The sequence below is a fragment of the Bubalus kerabau genome, chromosome 19, assembly GCF_029407905.1.
Source record: "Bubalus kerabau isolate K-KA32 ecotype Philippines breed swamp buffalo chromosome 19, PCC_UOA_SB_1v2, whole genome shotgun sequence".
Taxonomy (NCBI): Eukaryota; Metazoa; Chordata; class Mammalia; order Artiodactyla; family Bovidae; genus Bubalus; species Bubalus kerabau.
In genome coordinates, this window is record NC_073642.1 from 21587190 (window position 1) to 21605814 (window position 18625).

Below are 18625 nucleotides of genomic sequence, written 5' to 3' on the forward strand. Positions count from 1 at the left end.
TAATTAAGATCTTGCTTTTTAAATGATTAATCATTGTAACCCCTTTGAGCAGCATCCTACTTTCCTCTTTTCTCACATTGAAATGCAGATCGTTGGCGGAGGGAGGGAGGTGCTCCCAAGCCACCGAGGAGCAATTAAACCTTCCCAGCTGTCACTCGTCCCGTCTGCCTCCCGGTCTGTCCAGACGCCGCCACGGAGAGAGGGCAGGGCATTGCTCAGAGCGCCCGAGCCCGCCAGTGGCCTGACTGGGGCCTCCCGGAGAGCGTGCCTCCAAGCCTGACCCTGGGGTGGCAGCCCAGCTGCTGGGGTGGCTCTTGGAAATGCCCAGGAAGGCAGATAACGCTTGCCGAGCACTTCCAAATGTGCCCAGCTCTTTAGTAACGAGATCTAATTCAGTGTTCGCGCTCGCCACCTGAGAGAGAGGGGAAGGTGGCCCATTTCTACAAAGTGCCAACATGTATCGGCCCAAGAAGGGTTTTCCAAGCCTTTTGTCCCTTTGACACCCACATGGACTGACCACATGATTTGAGGATGGTATATCATTAGAGCTAGGAGGAGACTTGGAACTCTGGCGTCCATAGCTCTCAACTTAAAAACAAACAAACAAAAAAACTGGAAGGGCTCTCCTGGTGGTCCAGTGGTTAAGAGTCTGCCTGCCAATGCAGGGGACATGGGTTCTATCCCTGCTCTGGGAAGATCCCACACGCCTCGGGGCAACAAACCTCCGTGTGCCGCAACTACTGAGCCAGCGCTCCAGAGCCCAAGAGCCACGACTACTGCGCCCAGTGACTACTGAAGTCGCCCCGCCTAGAGGCTGCGCTCCGCAAAAAGAGAAGCCACCGCAGTGAGAACCCTGTACACGGCAACTAGAGAGCAGGCCCTGCTCGCTGCAACTTACGAAAGCCACACAGCAGTGGAGACCCAGCACAGCCAAAATGAATAAATAAATAATCTTAAATTAAAAAACCACAGGGAATTCCCTGATAATCCAGTCATCTGGGCTCCGTGCTTCCACTGCCAAAGGCATGGGTTTGATTCCTGGTCCGGGAACTAAGATCCCACAGGCCACATAGCAAGGCCAAAAAAAATTAAAGTGAAAACAACAAAAAGTACCATACCTGGACTTCCCTGGTGGTGGTGCAGTGGATAGACGTCCACCTGCCATTGCAGAAGTTCGATCTATCCCTGCTCCGGGAAGATTCCACATGCCATGGAGCAACTCAGCCGTGTGCCCCAGCTACTGAGCCTGCTTGGTGCAAAGAAGACCCAGCCCAGCCGTACATAAATAAATAAATAAAATTTAAAGATAGCATACCTGTCATCTTACTCAAGAGGATGCTGGGGCCCAGAGGTTAAGAGCCGTGGCCAAGATCACGCATCACACATATAAGCACTTAGGAGGCTGCCAGGCCTACAGTGGGTACTCGTGGATCTGTTGACTGAGTAAACATGGGCAGATGTCCTTCTTCCTTTAGGGCTCTGCTGCTGCCTTTTTCAGAAGCGATTTGTGTGTGTGTGTGTGTGTGTCTGGTGGCTGGGGGAAGAGGGTGCCCTCCTTTATAACACTTTCAGAGGAAGAGGCAGGGGAGCAAAAGAGAGTAGACTTGCGTGTGAGCTGGGCCGCCAGGTAAGGTCGTGCACTCTCCCTGCACGAGAGCACTGGCTGAGGCTGAGGGGCCTGTGCTCTGCTGGCCAAGCCACAAAGAGTACGTGTGACCATCCTTGCTAAAATCCCATCAGCCACAGACTGTGAATAGGGGGTGACACCACCCCCATGAAGAAGACGGTAGAGCAAAATGGCAAATGCACAGAAGCTGCGGCCCAGCGGTGCCTCTCCTGGGACTTGGTCCTACAGATACACTCACACTTGTGAGAACTGACTTACGAGCAAGGTTATTTGTTGCAGTGACATTTGCAAAAGCAAAAGGTTGAAAGCAAGGCAAAGGAGTCTCGAGAGAGGATTGATTAATGTCATACTAGGAAGCTGTGTCAAATAAGGGAAGAAAATACGAGGGCAAGTTTGGATGGGCTGGTTTATGTATAAAGAAAATTCTGGGGAAGGATACATAAAAAATGAAAAACAGCTATTACCTTTCGTTAAAAAAAATTATTTATTTGGCTGCACTGGGTCTCAGTTTCGGCACACAGGGTCTTCATTCGATCTTCACTACAGCATATGGAATCCAGTTCCCTGACCAGGGATAGAACCCGGGCCCCCTGCACTGGGGGCACAGTCTTAGCCACTGGAGCACCAGGGAAGCCCCCCGTTATTATTTTAATGGGAGACTTGAGAACAGGGCAAATGAGAGACAGGAAATGAAGGAGACTTCTCACAACAAACATTTTCAGTTTTGTACTGGGTTAAAGTATGGGGCTTTCCCGGTGGCTCAGCTGGAAAAGAATCCACCTGCAATGCAGGAGACGTGAGAGACGCGGGTTCTATCCCTGGGAGATCCCCTGGAGAAGGAAATGGCAAGTCGCGTGAAAACACCTAGTCTAGGGTGCACAAGAGGCACTCAGTAGGCAGGAGGGTTGTTCTTAGGGCCTTTTTTTTGCTCTGCACTCCTGTAAGAGGCAGCTCACCAGTTTTCACTCAGGACTTGATACATGGTGGCCAAAGTGTCCGTTGTCTAGTCCCACTGGGCAAGTTTCAGGACAGGTATCCCAAGGAGCATGGGGGTCCTCAAGAAATGCCTTTGCTGTTCAAGACCTCCAGGGATGAGGTCTTCTGGGTTGAGGGCACCTCAGGGGCAGCACCATCTGGGGGAAGAGGCAGACCAGCTCATTGTGCCCAGAGTCAACACACCCCACCAGGGCTGTGTCCCCTCCCCTCAAGGGAGTTCTGAGTAGCACAGCCCCTTCTACCACTCTGTAAATCCAACACCAGGAATCTGAGCCCTGGGCTACCTACTGCGTCAGGTAGGATTGTGTCTGCTGCAAGTAACTGACAATCTGATGGACAGACTTACGCAAATGCAGGCTTAGTCATCTCACACAGTAAGAGGGTGGTGGTCCTCGGGTGAGCCCAGAGGGTCAGTGACATCAGGGGTTCATCTCTGGTCACCTTGGCACTTGAACCTCGTGTGTATGCATACGTGTGTGCTCAGTCACGCCTGACACTCAGTGATCCCATGGACTACAGCCTGCCAGGTTTCTCTGTCCATGGGATTTTCCAGTCAAGAAAATCTGGAAAGGATTGCCATTTCCTCCTCCAGGGGATCTTCCTGACCCAGGGATTGAACTGGAGTCTCCTGTATCTCTTGCATTAGCAGGTGAATTCTTTACCACTGCAGACTCCTGGGAAGCTCTTAGGTGCTTCTAATGCTATCCCTTCAACAATGCTTCATACTAGCCCATCAGGAGAAAGGATCAGTGAACACTAATCCCATCCTTAGCTGCCAGAGGCACTGAGCCACCTTGACAAGGCCCAGGAAGGGAGACTGGCTGATACAGGGGGACGGTGTGGTTCCCAAATTGCATGCCCCTTGCCATCCTCGAGGCCTGGCCTGGGGGAGAAAGCAAGGGAGATAAGTCATTCCTTTCTCTTCCCACCCCCACCCAGCCCGCATTCCCGCACACCTCCCAGAGCGGGGTCACACCAGCCCAGCCCGTTCCCGTCCTCCCTGGGTTTGATGAATGCCATAGAGTCACAATCGCCAAATTAGGTTGCCAGAGCACCCCTGGCCTGGAAACACCTCCCCAGCTGAAAGGAGGCACGTCTGGACCGAGCAGACATCTTTATTCAGCTGTAATTGACGTTTCACAGACGTCTGTAACTCCGTCTGGAGGGACACAAAGCGCCCCCACGCTCAGCCCTGCCAGCCTCTTTATGTCGCCCCCTTTCATCTGGCAGTCAAAAGTGTATGAGCCGCCCAGGCTGTTCTACCCGGTCCGGGGGCCCCCGGGACAAAGGCAGGCGCTGCACACAGAGGCTGCCTGGTGGGCCTTTACCTCCAGGAGCGCGTTATGCTAATCCAGCGCCAGCCGGGACCCCTCCGGCATATGGATGGATGGCTGCCAGCCTGGCTGGGACATGGCCACTGGGGACCTGGCCGCTGGGGACCCAGAGAGTCCCTGCTCACCCAGAGGAAGGGTGGCCCCAGTCTGTCAGGTTCTAAGAGAGTGGGTCCCCTTGGGCCCAGATTGAGGAGGCTGAGACAAAGGGGGAAGGGATGCTGGTGCTCAGCAAGAGTTCTTAGTCTGGGATCCCCGCCCATCCCAGGGGGAGCCACATGTGAACCTCTCACGGGGTAGGCAAAGCTATGCACAGGTCCTTTTCTCTAGGGAGAGGGTCCCTATTTCACCATTTGCTCCAAAAGGTGACTGTTACTGTGGGCTCATCCAACCGCCCATTTTACAGATGGGAAAGCCGAGGCCCAGAGCTGGCATGCCTTACCAATGTCACCCAGTAAGCTGGTGGCGGCACATGGGCCCCTACTTCTGCCCAGAGGACCTCTCTGCTGTCAGAGGCCACACACCCCTGCAATTACAGAGGCAGGCAGGCAACTGAGGAGGTGTCCAGGTGCAAGGAGAAGGGGCGGGCAGGACAGGGAGCACTGCTGCTCAGTCACAGCCCTGTGTTGCTAGGTCCTCAAGAGGAAACTTACATTTAAAACAGATATATGAAGTTTGCCAGTTCAAAAATGTAGATTCGGGGGCTTCCCTGGGGGCTCAAGGGTAAAGTCCATCTGCCAATGCAGGGGACATGGGTCCGATCCCTGATCTGGGAAGATCCCACATGCTGCGTGGCAACTAAGCCCACACACCACATCTATTGAGCCAGTGCTCTAGAACCCGGGAGCCGCAACTCCTGAGCCCACTACTGAGCCCATGTGCTGCAACTACTGAAGCCCGAGGACCCTAGGGCCTGTGTTGTGCAACAAAAGGAGCCGCCACAATGAGAAGCCCATACACCGCAACCAGAGAGCAGCCCCCGCTCGCCTCAACTAGAGAAAACGCCCACACAGCAACAAAGACTCAGCACGGCCAAAAATACATAAATAAATAAAGGAAATTATTTCAAAAAGTAGATTCACGACTGACATATATACACTATACGTACTATGTATGAAACAGATAACTAAGCAGAAAACCCACTGTATAGCACAGGAAACTCTATTCAGTGCTCCATGGTGACCTAAATGGGAAGGAAATCTAAAAAAGAGAGAGAGAAAAAAAAAATATATATATGTGTGTGTGTGTGTGTGGCTGATTCACTTTGCTGTACAGTGGAAACTAATACATTATAAAGCAACTATACTTCAATAAAAAAATTTTTTTAATGTAGATTCATATTTTTGACAGATTTTCAAGCCACTGAGGGGCAGGGGGCGGTGGCATACATGGCCCTCAGGCTGCTGAGTTTGAGAGCTTTGCTTTTAACCTCACCGAGACCCCCGTCCTTAGTTCCCAAGACTGCAGGCGAGGCAGGCTTGAATGTGGTCACCAGCTCAGACTCTCCCTATGCCACGGTCCCTGCTGGCTCAGAAGCCAGAAGCAGCTGTGATGTGGGCTGGTGTCCAGATCCCCGCTCTGCTGTCCTCGGCGTCCCAGTGCCTGTCTGCAGCCCTCTGAGTGGGTGGCTTCTGCTTTCGGTTGTCAGCCCCGGCTGAGACGTCTCATCTCCAGTGACTGCAGTTCCTCGCCTTCCCTGAGCCCCGCTGTTTCCCCCACTGGAGGCAGAAGTGACAGGTTAATGGCAGTCTGCACTGGTCTCTGCAGGGCGCCCTGACCTTCCCTCTGGGCTTGGCATGATCCCACAACACAGATCAACCCCCAGAGGGGGCGAGAGGGAGGAGACTGAGAGGGACAGAGACAGAGAGAGAGAGATGCAGAGAGAGACCACCAAGACAGAGAAAAGCAGGAAGGCGAGGAAAAGAGAGGAAGAGAGAAGAGAAAGAAAGAGAAGGGGAATCAGACAGATACACAGAGAGAAACAGCAAGGAAGTCAGAGATGGGGAGAGACAAGAGATGGTAGAGGAGACAGAAGGAGAGATGGGGAGAGATAAACACAGGGGCCAAGACTGACAGGTGGAGAGAGAGCCAGAGAGAGACCGCAGAGAAGAGGAGGTGACCAGGGCAGGAGAGGGCAGAAGGTTGGGGACACACTCCCGAGTGGCCCCAGGCCCCCTTCCCCAGACTTCCTCTGGCAGGGCCGTCTCTGCAGTTTCCAGAGGCTCTGAAGGGTGACAATTGGAGCCCTCTGAGAGGCTCCCTCTGGGCTCTAAGACCTGGGGGTCGTGTACGCCTGCATTTGAAGCGCAGGTGAAGCCTCACTCTGGGCTGTGAACGACTCCAGGACTGATCTATTTCAAGAGATCGGAGAGGCAGAAGGGCAGCTCTCGATGGGCTCCACAGAGCCCTGTCCCCCACCTGCTAAAGGAGTTGACATTTATTTGGGAAGGATGAGACCAACATGTTGAAATTCTTTTTTAAAAAATAATCCTTTTAAAAATTGTTCTTCAGCTTTGAGATGACAAAGGAAAAAAAAAAACCTGCTGTGACAATATGACAATATAGGAAAGGGTCAAGTGAAGAGTCAATTCTCCTCCCCTGCAATGCCCCCAGGCACATTCTAGGGGATAGGATTCAAATCCAGAGCCCTCTAAGCCAAATTCACAAGGGGTTCCCTAAGCCTTCCCTTCCCTTGGCCATGGGACTGGGGCTGCTGGTTGGCATTCATTCCAGCTCTGCCTGCAGGACCCCTCGGTGGCATCTCTTAGGAACATACAGAAAGGCCAGGTTCTTGATGAAGCAGCTTCTCACCAGCATCCACATACGTAAGTGCACACGAGTGCACACACACAACCCATCTTCCAGGTGTGTCCAAAGAGTTAGCTCGGTGACCTTCCATTATAATCATTGGCAACAGTCAACCAGAGAAGCTAAAACATGTATCTAGCACTGTGCATGAGTGCTAAGTCATTTCAGTTGTGTCCGACTCTTTGAGACCCTATGGACTGTAGTTCACCAGGCTCCTCTGTCCATACGATTCTCCAGGCAAGAATACTGGAGTGGTTTGCCATGCCTTCCTCCAGGGGATCTTCCTGACCCAGGGATTGAACCCGCGTCTCTTATGTCTCGTGCATTGGCAGGCGGGTTCTTTATCACCAGCACCACCAGGGAAGCCCATCTGACACTAATGTGCTGCCTATAACTATGATCTCTGGGACACTTGACCTGTGTGCCTTGGTGCTCAGTGACTCAAGTGGGGAAATTTCAGGCACAAGAGAAAGATAAACAGTGCTGGGCCAGTGCGGGAAGAGGTTTGAGGGGATAATGAGCAGATGGGCCAGACTCATCCCTTCTGTGTCTTTATGACTGATACCTTCTTCCAGCAAACATTTACAGTGATGTTTATCTCATGTGCATTTAATTATGTGCATAGATATTCAAAATGTTTTTAATTAAAAATACTGTACAGGGACTTCCCTGGTAGTTCAGTGGTTAACAATTCATCTTCTAATGCAGGAGACATGGGTTCAATCCCTGGTTCAATTCGGTTCAGTTCAGTTCAGTCGCTCAGTCGTGTCCGACTCTTTGCGACCCCATGAATCACAGCACGCCAGGCCTCCTTGTCCATCACCAACTCCCGGAGTTCACCCAGATTCACGTCCATTGAGTCAGTGATGCTATCCAGCCATCTTATCCTCTGTTGTCCCCTTCTCCTCCTGCCCCCAATCCCTCCCAGCATCAGAGTCTTTTCCAATGAATCAACTCTTCACATGAGGTGGCCAAAGTATTGGAGTTTCAGCTTTAGCGTCATTCCTTCCAAAGAACACCCAGGGCTGATCTCCTTCAGAATGGACTGGTTGGATCTCCTTGCAGTCCAAGGGACTCTCAAGAGTCTTCCCCAACACCACAGTTCAAAAGCATCCATTCTTCGGCGCTCAGCCTTCTTCACAGTCCAACTCTCACATCCATACATGACCACAGGAGAAACCATAGCCTTGACTAGACGGATCTTTGTTGGCAAAGTAATGCCTCTGCTTTTGAATATGCTATCTAGGTTGGTCATAACTTTCCTTCAATCCCTGGTAGGGGAAGTTAAATCCCACACGCCAGGGGGCAACCAAGCCCACATGTCACAACTACCGAGCCCATGAGCTCTGGAGCCCTCTCACTGTAAAGAAGATCCCGTGTGTCGCAACTAAGACCTGATGCAACCAAATAAATAAATAAAAGCAAATATTAAAAAAATACTGTACAAATACACTTGAATACGGACTCTTTCTTGTATCCTACATACTAATACATCCATTTATACAGGTATGTTACTGTTCAAATTTATATATACAAAACCATGTATACTGACTTGCCAGGCAATTTTTAAAGGCTTATTAGGAGTAATTTTGGCTATATTGGACATTGACCTTAAGTACTGACTCTGATCCCACAAAATATGAGTCCAGTGTGCCTGTTCCCTCTTCTCTGCCAAGCCCTCCATTATGCCAGAGGGAGACAGAAGCAAAAGTCTCACCATGCGGGATATTGTGTCCTATTGGGGGTAGCCGGGTGGGCACATGATGAGAATCTACTGTGATGGGTGTTAGATGGGAGGTGTGCCCATGGGGAAATGGCACCCAGGGAGGCTTTGTAGAGCAGAGAACCCTGGAGGAAAGTCTCACAGGTGGGGGTAGGAGAGGTCATGGGCGGTAAGTTTCAGTCTTGCCGCAGATGTCTGGGACAGAACCTAGATTCAAATCCTGGCCCTGCCACAGACTGGCTGTGGGACCCTGGGCCAGTTCTCTCATCTCAGTGGATCTAATGTCCTCAGCAGATGCTGTTGGTCACCCACCAGCAGCCATTGCTTTGTCCTTGGCATGGCTCTAATTTTGTCCCTGGCTCAGGGAAGGGGAACCCAGCCCCCGCCCCAGCCTCAGGGGGGAGGGTTCTGGAAAGTTTAAGTCCTAGTTCTGATGTCAGTGATTGGTTTAGGCATTGAAATGAGTTGCAGCATTGGTACAACTCCCTAACAAACCATCTCAATTAAAGCAATTATCCTTCAATGAAAAAATTTTTTAAAAGCAATTATCTTCCAATTAAAAAAAAAAACAAAACACCTCAGCACATCAAACAACAGTCAATTCTTTGGCTCAACACATTTGTGATTGGGGCAGGAATCAGTGGGACGGCTTCTGTAGGTCCCACGTGGTATCAGCTGGGCAGTTTGAATGGAACTAGAGGATCAATCGCCTGGCTGCAAGTTGGGGCTGGCTGTGGGCTGGTCACTCAGCCTAGCCTGTGGGCCAAGGGCCTCCATTCCTCGTTGCTTGAACTTCTGCAGACATGGCTGCTGGTTTCCTAGAACAAATGTCCCAAGAGATAGGAATAAGAAGCTGCCATTTCTTAAGGTCTCTGGGCCTGGAAGCTGGCACAGTGTCATTTTGTTCTGTTCTATTGGTCAAGCATCACTGGTTCAATGGACATGAACTTGGGCAAACTCCAGGAGATGGTGAGGGACAGGGAAGGCTGCCGTGCTGCAGTCCATAGGGTGGCAAAGAGTCGGACACAACTTGGCGACTGAACAACAACAAAAATTGGTCAAGCAGTCACCAAGGTCAAGTTCAAGGGGAGCGCACTGACTGCACTTTTTGATGAGAAGAGTCTGGAAGAACTAGGGTTGGGGAGCATGCTTTAAATGGGGAGAAGTCTATTGAGAAGGATTTCTCTTTTTTTTTCGGCTGTGCCGCACGGTTCTCCCCCAGGAAGTGGAAGCTCAGAGTCTTAACCACTGGACCACCGGGGAAGTCCACAGGGGATATTTCTAAAAAAGTTTCCTTTGCTCCCCCAAAAGACATGGGCTTGACTGAATCACAATTGGGAGGCTGAGACTTCCCCAGTGGTCCAGTGGTTAAGAATCTGCCTGCCAATGCAGGGGACACAGGCTCGATCCCTGGTCTGGGAAGATCCCATGTGCCACAGAGCAGCTAGGCCCACCACTAAGAGAAGTCACTGCTACGAGAAACCTGCCCATAGAAATCTGTCTACTTTCGCAACTAGAAAGTAGACCCCACTCGCTGCAACTAGAGAAAGCCCACACACAACAGTGAAGACCCAGCACAGCCACACACACACACACACACACAGACCCAATGAAAGAAACGGAGAGGCCAACATAAGAAATGAGACTATCCCAACAAGAATAGGATGATCATACGCTTGATCCTTTATGATTATATTCTTAGTTTCATAAAATTTAGGGAAAGAAGACCATTATAGTAATATTTCCTGCAGTTGTTATATTTGGGATCATAACAAAGCATGCCTAAATTACATATAAGTATGTGAATTACACTTAAAATCCTATAGAATTTCAATAGTTGACGGGAAAACTCAATACTGTCAAGATGTCGATCCTTCCTAAGTTAAAGTATATATACAATGCAATACCATTGAGACTGGAATTTAGAAACAGATTCTAAAGTTCATCTGGGGGACTTCTTGATGGTCCAGTGGCTAAGACTCCACACTCCCAATGAAGGGGGCCCTGAGTTGGATCCCTGGTCATGCAACTAAATCCTATATGCCACAACTAAGAGTCTGCATGCTACGACTAACACCCAGCGCAGTCAAATAAATAAGTAAAAATAAATATTAAAAAAATTCATCTGGAAAAGCAAATGTGAAAAATTAACCAAGAAAATTGTGAGAGAGAAGAAATGTTCTCATAGGACACAAAAACACATGTAAAGGGACGTGTTGTAACACGAGCTTTAATAATAAGAAACTGGAAAACCTTGAATGTCCAACCACAGGGGAATAGTTAAACACGTTAGACAGTAGGTCTCAAACTTGGGCATGCGTTAGGATCACCTGGAGATTGTCAGGCCTGCTCTCAGAGTCTCTGTAGACTGAGGGAAGGGCGGCTCAAGAATTTTGCATTTCACAGCCGTGAAAAGGATAGTGAGGTGGCTGAACCTACAGTCTGTTATACAGAGTGAAGTAAGTCCGAAAAAGAAAAACAAATATTGTATATTAATGCATATATATATGGAACCTAGAAAAGAAGTACTGATGAACCGATTTACAGAGAAGTAATGGAGACACAGGGGGACTCCCAGGTGGCGCTAGTGGTAAAGAACTCGCCTGCCAAGGCAGGAGATGTAAGAGATGAGGGTTCAGTCTCTGGCTTGGGAAGATCCCCTGGCAGAGGGCATGGCAACCCAGTGCAGTATTCTTGGCTGGAGAATCCCATGGACACAGGAAGCTTATGGGCTGCAGTCCATGGGGTCCCAAAGAGTCGGACACGGCTGAAGTGACTCAGCATGCGTGCAGCGCAGACACAGGTGTAGAGAACGGGCTGGTGGACACAGTGTGGGAAGGAGTTGTTGTTGTTCAGTTGCTGGGTCGTGTCTGACTTTTCGAGACCCCATGGGCTGTAGTGCACCAGACTCCTCTGTCCAGGGATTTTCCCCGGCAAGGGTATTAGAGTGGGTTGCCATTTCCTCCTCCCAGGGATCTTCTTGATCCAGGGATCAAACCTGCATCTCCTGAGTTGGCAGGTGGATTCTTTACCACTGAGTCATCTGAGAAGCCAGTACCCGGAGTATAATACCCAAACTGCCCTTTGAGTTGTCTCCCACCTTCCCCTCTGGCCAAAGGCCTGGCCATTCCTGAGCCAAATGTCTTGTCACCTCCCAGAAGGCGGTTTTTCCACCTCCAAACCCTTTGCTTGAATAAATGCTATTTGTCCTTCAGGACTCCGATTAGACATCATGGCCTCTGGAAAGTCGGGCTAAATGCTCTCCTGTTTGTCCCACCAAATCCACGGGCTTCATGCGGGTGTTATCAGGAGGGATGGGAGTGAGGCTGGGTTGTTGTTCTGTGGTCTCCTCTCCTCCCTTCCTCAAGGGTCACTTGGAGCTGGCTATGGCCCTTGACAGGCATCACCGATCTGCTCGAGGCAGCCCTCTCCACGTAATCCCCCCCACTTAGGATCCCCCCTTCCTTTTCCTCCTCAAGTGACCTAAGAGTGGTAACAGCCTGTGCTCCGTGCTAAGTCGATTCAAAAGTCACTTCAGTAGTGTTCGACTCTTTGTGATCCTATGGACGGTAGCTTGCCAGACTCCTCTGTCCATGGGATTCTTCAGGCAAGAATACTGAAGTGGGCTGCCAAGCCCTCTTACAGAGGATCTTCCTGACCCAGGGATCAAACCCAGGTTTTCTGCATCTCCTGCACCAGCAGGTGGGTCCCTTACCACTAGCGCCAGCTGGTATATAGGCACTAAGAGTGGTAACAGCCGAGCTGTGACTCAAAGTGTGTGATTCAAAGCTGGGTGGGCCTCTGGGGCCATCGTTTGAATGCCAGCTTTGCTAAATGTTTAGCTGTGTGACAGAGGCAAGTTACTCAGCCTCTCTGTGCTTCAGTTTCTTCATGAGGCAAAATGGAATCAATAACCATACTCCCTTCATAGAATTATTGTGAAGAATAAATGAAGTAATGTATGTAAAGTGCTTAAAACTGTGCCTGGCACAGAATAAGTGCTCTGCATTGCTGTTATTCACCTTTAGTCCTCTCCTGGCCTGACCCATTGCCGTATCTATGCCCTCGACAGGGCTGTGGAACCTCCCCCGCCCCTCCCCGCACCCTTGTCTTCCAGCACCTGGCCTAGTAGAGTCAAACGACAACTGCCCATCAAATTGGATTTGCGCTAAGAAGGATTTCTGGCCATCATCTCATTCAGGGATAAACATGGATTCTGGCCTTTTCTCCCAGTTTGGGAGTGAGGGGTACTCAGCTGAGACTGCAAACCCTCCCTCAAACCTCTCTGCCCCAAGCTCTAGTGCCACCCTGCAGCCCAGCCTCCTGCCAGTTTCCAGCAGGGCAGATCCTAATAGCCCTGAATGGCACAGTGAGGAGGCACCTGGTGGTTGGGGTTGGGGGGTAGGTGTAGGTAGCATCCCTGTGAGTATCTGTTGGGGGGAGGGACGGCAACAAGCCAGGAGGGTCCACCAGGGAGCGGCCAGAGTGCACAGGGCCCCCTAATCTGAGAAAAGGAGGTGTTGGGTTGCCACACCCAAGGGAGACAAGAAAGGTCCTCACATGTTCAAGGGGGACCTGAGGAAGGCAGGGGAGCCCAGAGGGCAGGGGAATGCCCTGGACAGGGAAGTTACCTGTATCTGGTCTGTTGACAACCATTCTTCCTAACGTCCACCATGGCTCCCAAGCACCATGTCCAATGCCTGATCATCTTTGTGGCCGTAGCTCTGTGCTGACTGTAGAGTGTGACTCCAGCTCACGCCAGTGTGCCTGTGCTGAGGACTCCCTGACCCTGACCTTCCTGGGTCATCTTAGGTCTCTGCACCCTCCATGCCTTGTACAAAGCCAGGCGTTTCTGTCATTTCTTGTTTGCTGCTTGAAGGAAGCAATGAACTCCTATGGGTGGGTGGCTGGGGGTGGGGGCAAAGGGACAGAGGGATCAGATAGACCTGGGTTCAAAGTTTTGTTCCTCAGGACTTCCCTGGTGGTCCAGTGGTTAAGAATACGCCTGCCAATGCAGGGGACAAGGGTTTGATTCCTGGCCCGGGAAGATCCCACATGCCTCAGAGCAACAAAGCCCATGCACCACAGCTACTGAGCCCGCACACCTAGAGCATGAGCTCTGCAACAAGAGAAGCCACCACAGTGAGAAACCCTCGCACCTCAACTAGAGAAAGCCTGAGCACAGCACGGAAGAACCAGTACAGCCATAAATAAACAAATAAACAAATATTTCTGCTCCTTACCCACTGGCTGTGTGGCCTTGGGCAAGTCACTTAGCGTCTCTGAGCCTCAGTTGCTTTGTGAAATGGGAAGCCCGGTGCCAACCTCCCTGGATTGCTCTCAGGCTCAACGGTTTGCTGTGTACAAAGTAGTGGCGCAGCGGCTGGCCCTGCATGAAGGCTAAGGAAACCGATTAGAAGTTACTCCAAGTCTGCACATTCCTCAGTCTCACTTTTTCAGGATCCCATCTCTCTAGCATCTCCCAGGTCCCCTTTCGCAGTGGTCTTCAATCTTTCTGGCATCAAGGATCAGTTTCATGGCGCACAATTTACCCATCGACCAGGGGTGGGGGCATGATTTCAGGATGATTCAAGTGCGTAACACTTACTGTGCACTTGGTATTATTATTACATCAGCTCCACCTCAGATCATCAGGCATGAGATCCCAGAGGTTGGAGACCGCTGCCATCCAGTTCACAAACTGCTCCAGCCTCAGCCTGGTCCTCAAAGGAGCAGGCATAAAGACAGCAAGCTGCCTACCTTCACCTTGAAGGAACCCGGAGGCCACCTCTTCTGTCCTCTGTGGGGTCCTCCCCTCCTTCCCCATCCTTCATCTTGACAGGCCCCAAAGGATATCCCAGAGCATAACCCAAGCTGGAAGTCTCTGGAATTCATGGGACAAAGCCCCACACTAGCTAGGGGAGAGTTCCCAAGGCCTGGGTGCCTACACCCCCGGCCCGCCTGCTCCCTCGAACGAGGTCCCGGCACCTCCTATTTTCCCAGCCAGGAGGCCTGCCGGTTCCCACATTACCACATGAATGGGCCACAAGCCCCCCTGTCCACTCGAGCAAACAATTTGGCTAGCAAATTGACATAATTACGAGAGACAGAGAGGGAAGAAAGCCGCCCCCACCCGCACGGCCCCCCCGCAAGCCGCTCCTGCCGAGCTCCTCCTGGGCTTTGTGGGCTGGGGCGCTCAGGGCTGATTAGAAACCTCGTGGCCTTTTCAAGAGCCCTAAGTGATTGGCCCCCTTAATCTGATTACAATTTGCGGAGCCCCTCCAGCCGCCTCTGAAGGGCTGTTCTCAAGCACCCTGCTCGATGGTGCGCGCACACACGAGGACACACACACACACATGCGCACACACACACACACACACTTAGCACCCACTCAGGCCTGCTGGTGGGGGCGCTGCCTCTTCTCTCTCTCCAGGCTCACCTCTTCAGTAGGGGACCTCTGAGTACCTCTGGCTCGGCCTGGTCTCTGCCTTCAGGACTGTTCCCCTTATGAGAGCCCCTAAATCTCAGACACAGAAGGGGGCTGGCCCTGCCCCTAACACACTGGGTCACCTATCTTTTTTTTTAATTTCTTGATACAATTTTAAAGGTTACTCTCCATTTACAGTTATTACAAAACATTGACTCTATTCCCTGTGTAGTGCAATACTTGTGCCTGTCTTATATCCAATAGTTTGCACCTCCTCTCCCCACCACCCCACCGGAAACCACTAGTTTGTTCTCTATGTCCTGGGTCGCCTATCTTTCGAGTGGCCCACTCAGGCACCCTGCACAGGCCAGGGGCACAGGTGTACACGCACACCCCATGAGCATGCCTCCCCTCACCCATTCCTCCTCAGAGCGGCCACCCTGAGCATCCTGGACCAGCCTGCCCCCCGCCCCGCCCCCCACTACCACCAAGGGCAGCCCTCTCTCCAGAGCAGCTGTATTTCCAGGGCTTCTCGGCCTGCAGCTCCCAGGGGATTAGGCCCAGCAGGCAGCCTGGACACAGCTCACGCACAGGCTGCTCTAGCCGCTCCCCCCTGGGAACTCAGCTCGAAGGGCTACCCTCAATGGCCTCAGCCCTCCACTTTGTAGCTGTTAATCCCCGGGCTCAGCCACAATGGCCCCTTTTCCCAGAGTTGCTCCTGCTTCTCACAGGCCCCGGCCTGGCCTCCCACCCCATTCGGAGCCCTCCTGGGTCACAGCTCCAGATGAGGGTGAGGTGGGGGACAAAGCTGGGCCAAGGCAGAAGGGGACAGAAGAGGGGGCTTGGCCTTGTTAATGAACCACCCCACTCCGAGAGATGCAAAGTGGGCAAGTATGCAGGAGCAGGGAACATGCCTAGAGGCCTCCAGAGTGACCCTAGGTTACTGCACACCCATCTTTCAGGCCATTAGTCCTGGAGGCCTGAAGAAGAGGTTCTCAGGGCTTCTCTGGTGGCTCAGAGGGTAAAGAATCTGCCTGCAATGCAGAAGACCCAGGTTTGATCCCTGGGTTTGGAAGATCACCTAGAGGAGGAAATGGCAACCCACTCCAGTATTCTTACCTGGAGAATCCCATGGACAGAGGAGCCTGATGGGCTACAGTCCACAGGGTCGCAAACAGTTGGCCATGACTGAGTGACTCACACACACACGTAGGAACCCCACTCTTGTCTCACAGTGTCCTGAAGACCCTCATCTCCTGGCTGGACCAGGAGCCAGAGAGCAAGAAATGTGGGGTCCAGGCTCAAACATTGACATCAGAGGGACCTGGGCTCCAGTCTCACCCTAGCACCACCTTTAACAAAACTGTGACCTTGGACCGGTTACTTATCCTCTCGGAACCTTCGTTGCCCATCTGTGAAATGCACCCCCACCCCGCCCCCCACCACTGCAAGTTGCTGGGAGGTTACATATCAGGACATGTAATGATAGCACAGTGCCCAGCACACAGTCAGGGCTTCATACACGGCTGCTGGCCTCACTTGTGAGTTGAGAACAGGAGGGGACTTGCTGTAGAGCCACGAAGCAACAGAAGGGGGACAGTCTCCGGGTGCCCCTACAACCGGGATGGAAACTCTGGGCTCTGCAGGGCCCTGAGAAAACCTTCAGAGGTGGGCCTTCCAGGATAAGCCTCTCAACATTTTTAAGCCCTCACCCCCAGTCACTTTGGAGTAGGAAATGGCAACCCACTCCAGTATTGTTGCCTGGAAAAGTCTATGGACAGAGGAGCCTGGCAGGCTACAGTCCATGGGAAAAGAGTCAACACAACTGAGCAGCTGAGCACAAACAAGGGCCCACCTTAATCCATGTTGATCTCCTCTCAAAATCCACAATCACCCTGGAGAAGGAAATGGCAACCCACTCCAGTACTCTTGCCTGAAAAATCCCGTGGAAGAAGCCTGGTAGGCTACAGTCCATGGGGTCGCAAAAGAGTCCGACGCGACTGAGCGACGTCACTTTCCCAATCACTTGACCTGAGCTAGTTTGGGCAACAGCGGTCCAGATCCAGGTCTCTCCCTGCTGGGGTCTGGGCTTGGGTTCCCAGGGCAGCCTCGACTATACAGAAGCGACTGCAGGACCCTCGCCCCCTAGAACTCCGGTCGTGTCATCAGGGGAAGGAGCCCAGCCCAGAACCCCCAAAACCTGGTCCTTGGCTGGGCCTCATACCGGGCGAGACTGCCCGCGGGACCTCGAGGACTCCGGATCTCCTCACCCACACCCACCCTCCCGCGCCGCCGCCCCTCCCGTGCCCTCGCGGGGCGTGCCGGGCTGGGCCGGGCCGGCTCCGCAGGGGGAGAGAGGCTGGGGCGCAGATCAGCTGAAATCAAAGCCGCCGCTCCCCGCCCCGCCACGCCGCGCCCCTGCTGAGCCGCCGCGCACCTCCTCCTTTGTCACAATGTTTTTCAATCGGTGAAGCAAACTGTCCAATTAGAGCCGGGGCCTCCGGCTTCCATCTTTGCCGACGTTTAATTAACATGCTCCTCTTGGCAGCTGCTGACAAGTTCCAGAAACAGGTTGTAAAGGCTTTTTGTCTTTACCCAGCATGGAAAATGAGGGGTGTTACATCGCGGGAACATGAATAGGTTGCATTTCAGCTCCTCCTCCCTCCGCCTCCTCCCCCTCCTCCAGCAAGGGGAGCCGGAGGCCCGAGTGTGTGAGTGTGTCTGTACGTATGAACTGTGAGGGGGGCGGGGAGGGCGGACTGAGAGGCAGGAGAGACCTTCTCCACCCCCTCCCCTCACCCCTTCTTCTTGGAGTCTCTGCTCCACAAAGGATCTGGAATCTGCTTCTTATTCTCCAGCTGGCACACCGTCGCCTCACCTCCTTGTTACCCATGCCAAACCTGGCCAAGTTGATTCTCATCTCTGGTCTCTGCTCAAGCTATTGGCCAGCCTTCTGGTGAACTCCTATTCAACCTCCAAAGCCCTGCACAGGTGGTCCACTTTGGTAAGCCCCCGGAGCTCTGAAGGCCTGCTGGAGTTCAAGGTAGATTCTGGATGTCAGGTGGATCCATTTCCCAGCTACACTGTGAGCCCCCAGGGGGCTAGAGCTGTGTGTTACTCTGACCCGGGTGGTGGCCGGCCTTAATGACTGATGGAAGATCTGAATGGCTGCCAGGTTCTCTCAGTGTGGAGGGAAAGCAGGGCTAGAGTGGCAGGGAGGAAAGTGGGAAGGGTTGGGGGAGGGGGAGTTGACCACAAAAGCCCACAAAAGCCCTATCTCCCTACCTCCTCACCCTGCCTGAGTGCCCTTGAAAGGGTGCCCAGTCACATGGAGGGCACATGGGCATGGTTTCATGCAATGGGTGTTTCTGGGGGGTGGTTGCATGTGAATGAAGTAAGGAGGGGTCTTGGGGAAAGAGCTCAGTCTAAAAGCTGAGCTCTGCTAGGGGGCACTCCAGGCTGAGCTGACTCCAGCACCCCAAATTCTTCCCCTTGAGCCTAGGATGGTTTTCCCTGCAGTGTGAGTGGCAGCTGGGTGTAGGGGGTCAGGACTGAGTCTGGAGGTTTCTTGGGTCTTATGCTTCCCTGGTGGCTCAGTGGTAAAGAATCCACCTGCAATGCAGGAGACCCAGGTTCGATCCCTGGGTCAGGAAGGTCAACTGGAGAAGGGAATGACAACTCACTCCAGTATTCATGCCTGGAGAATCCCATGG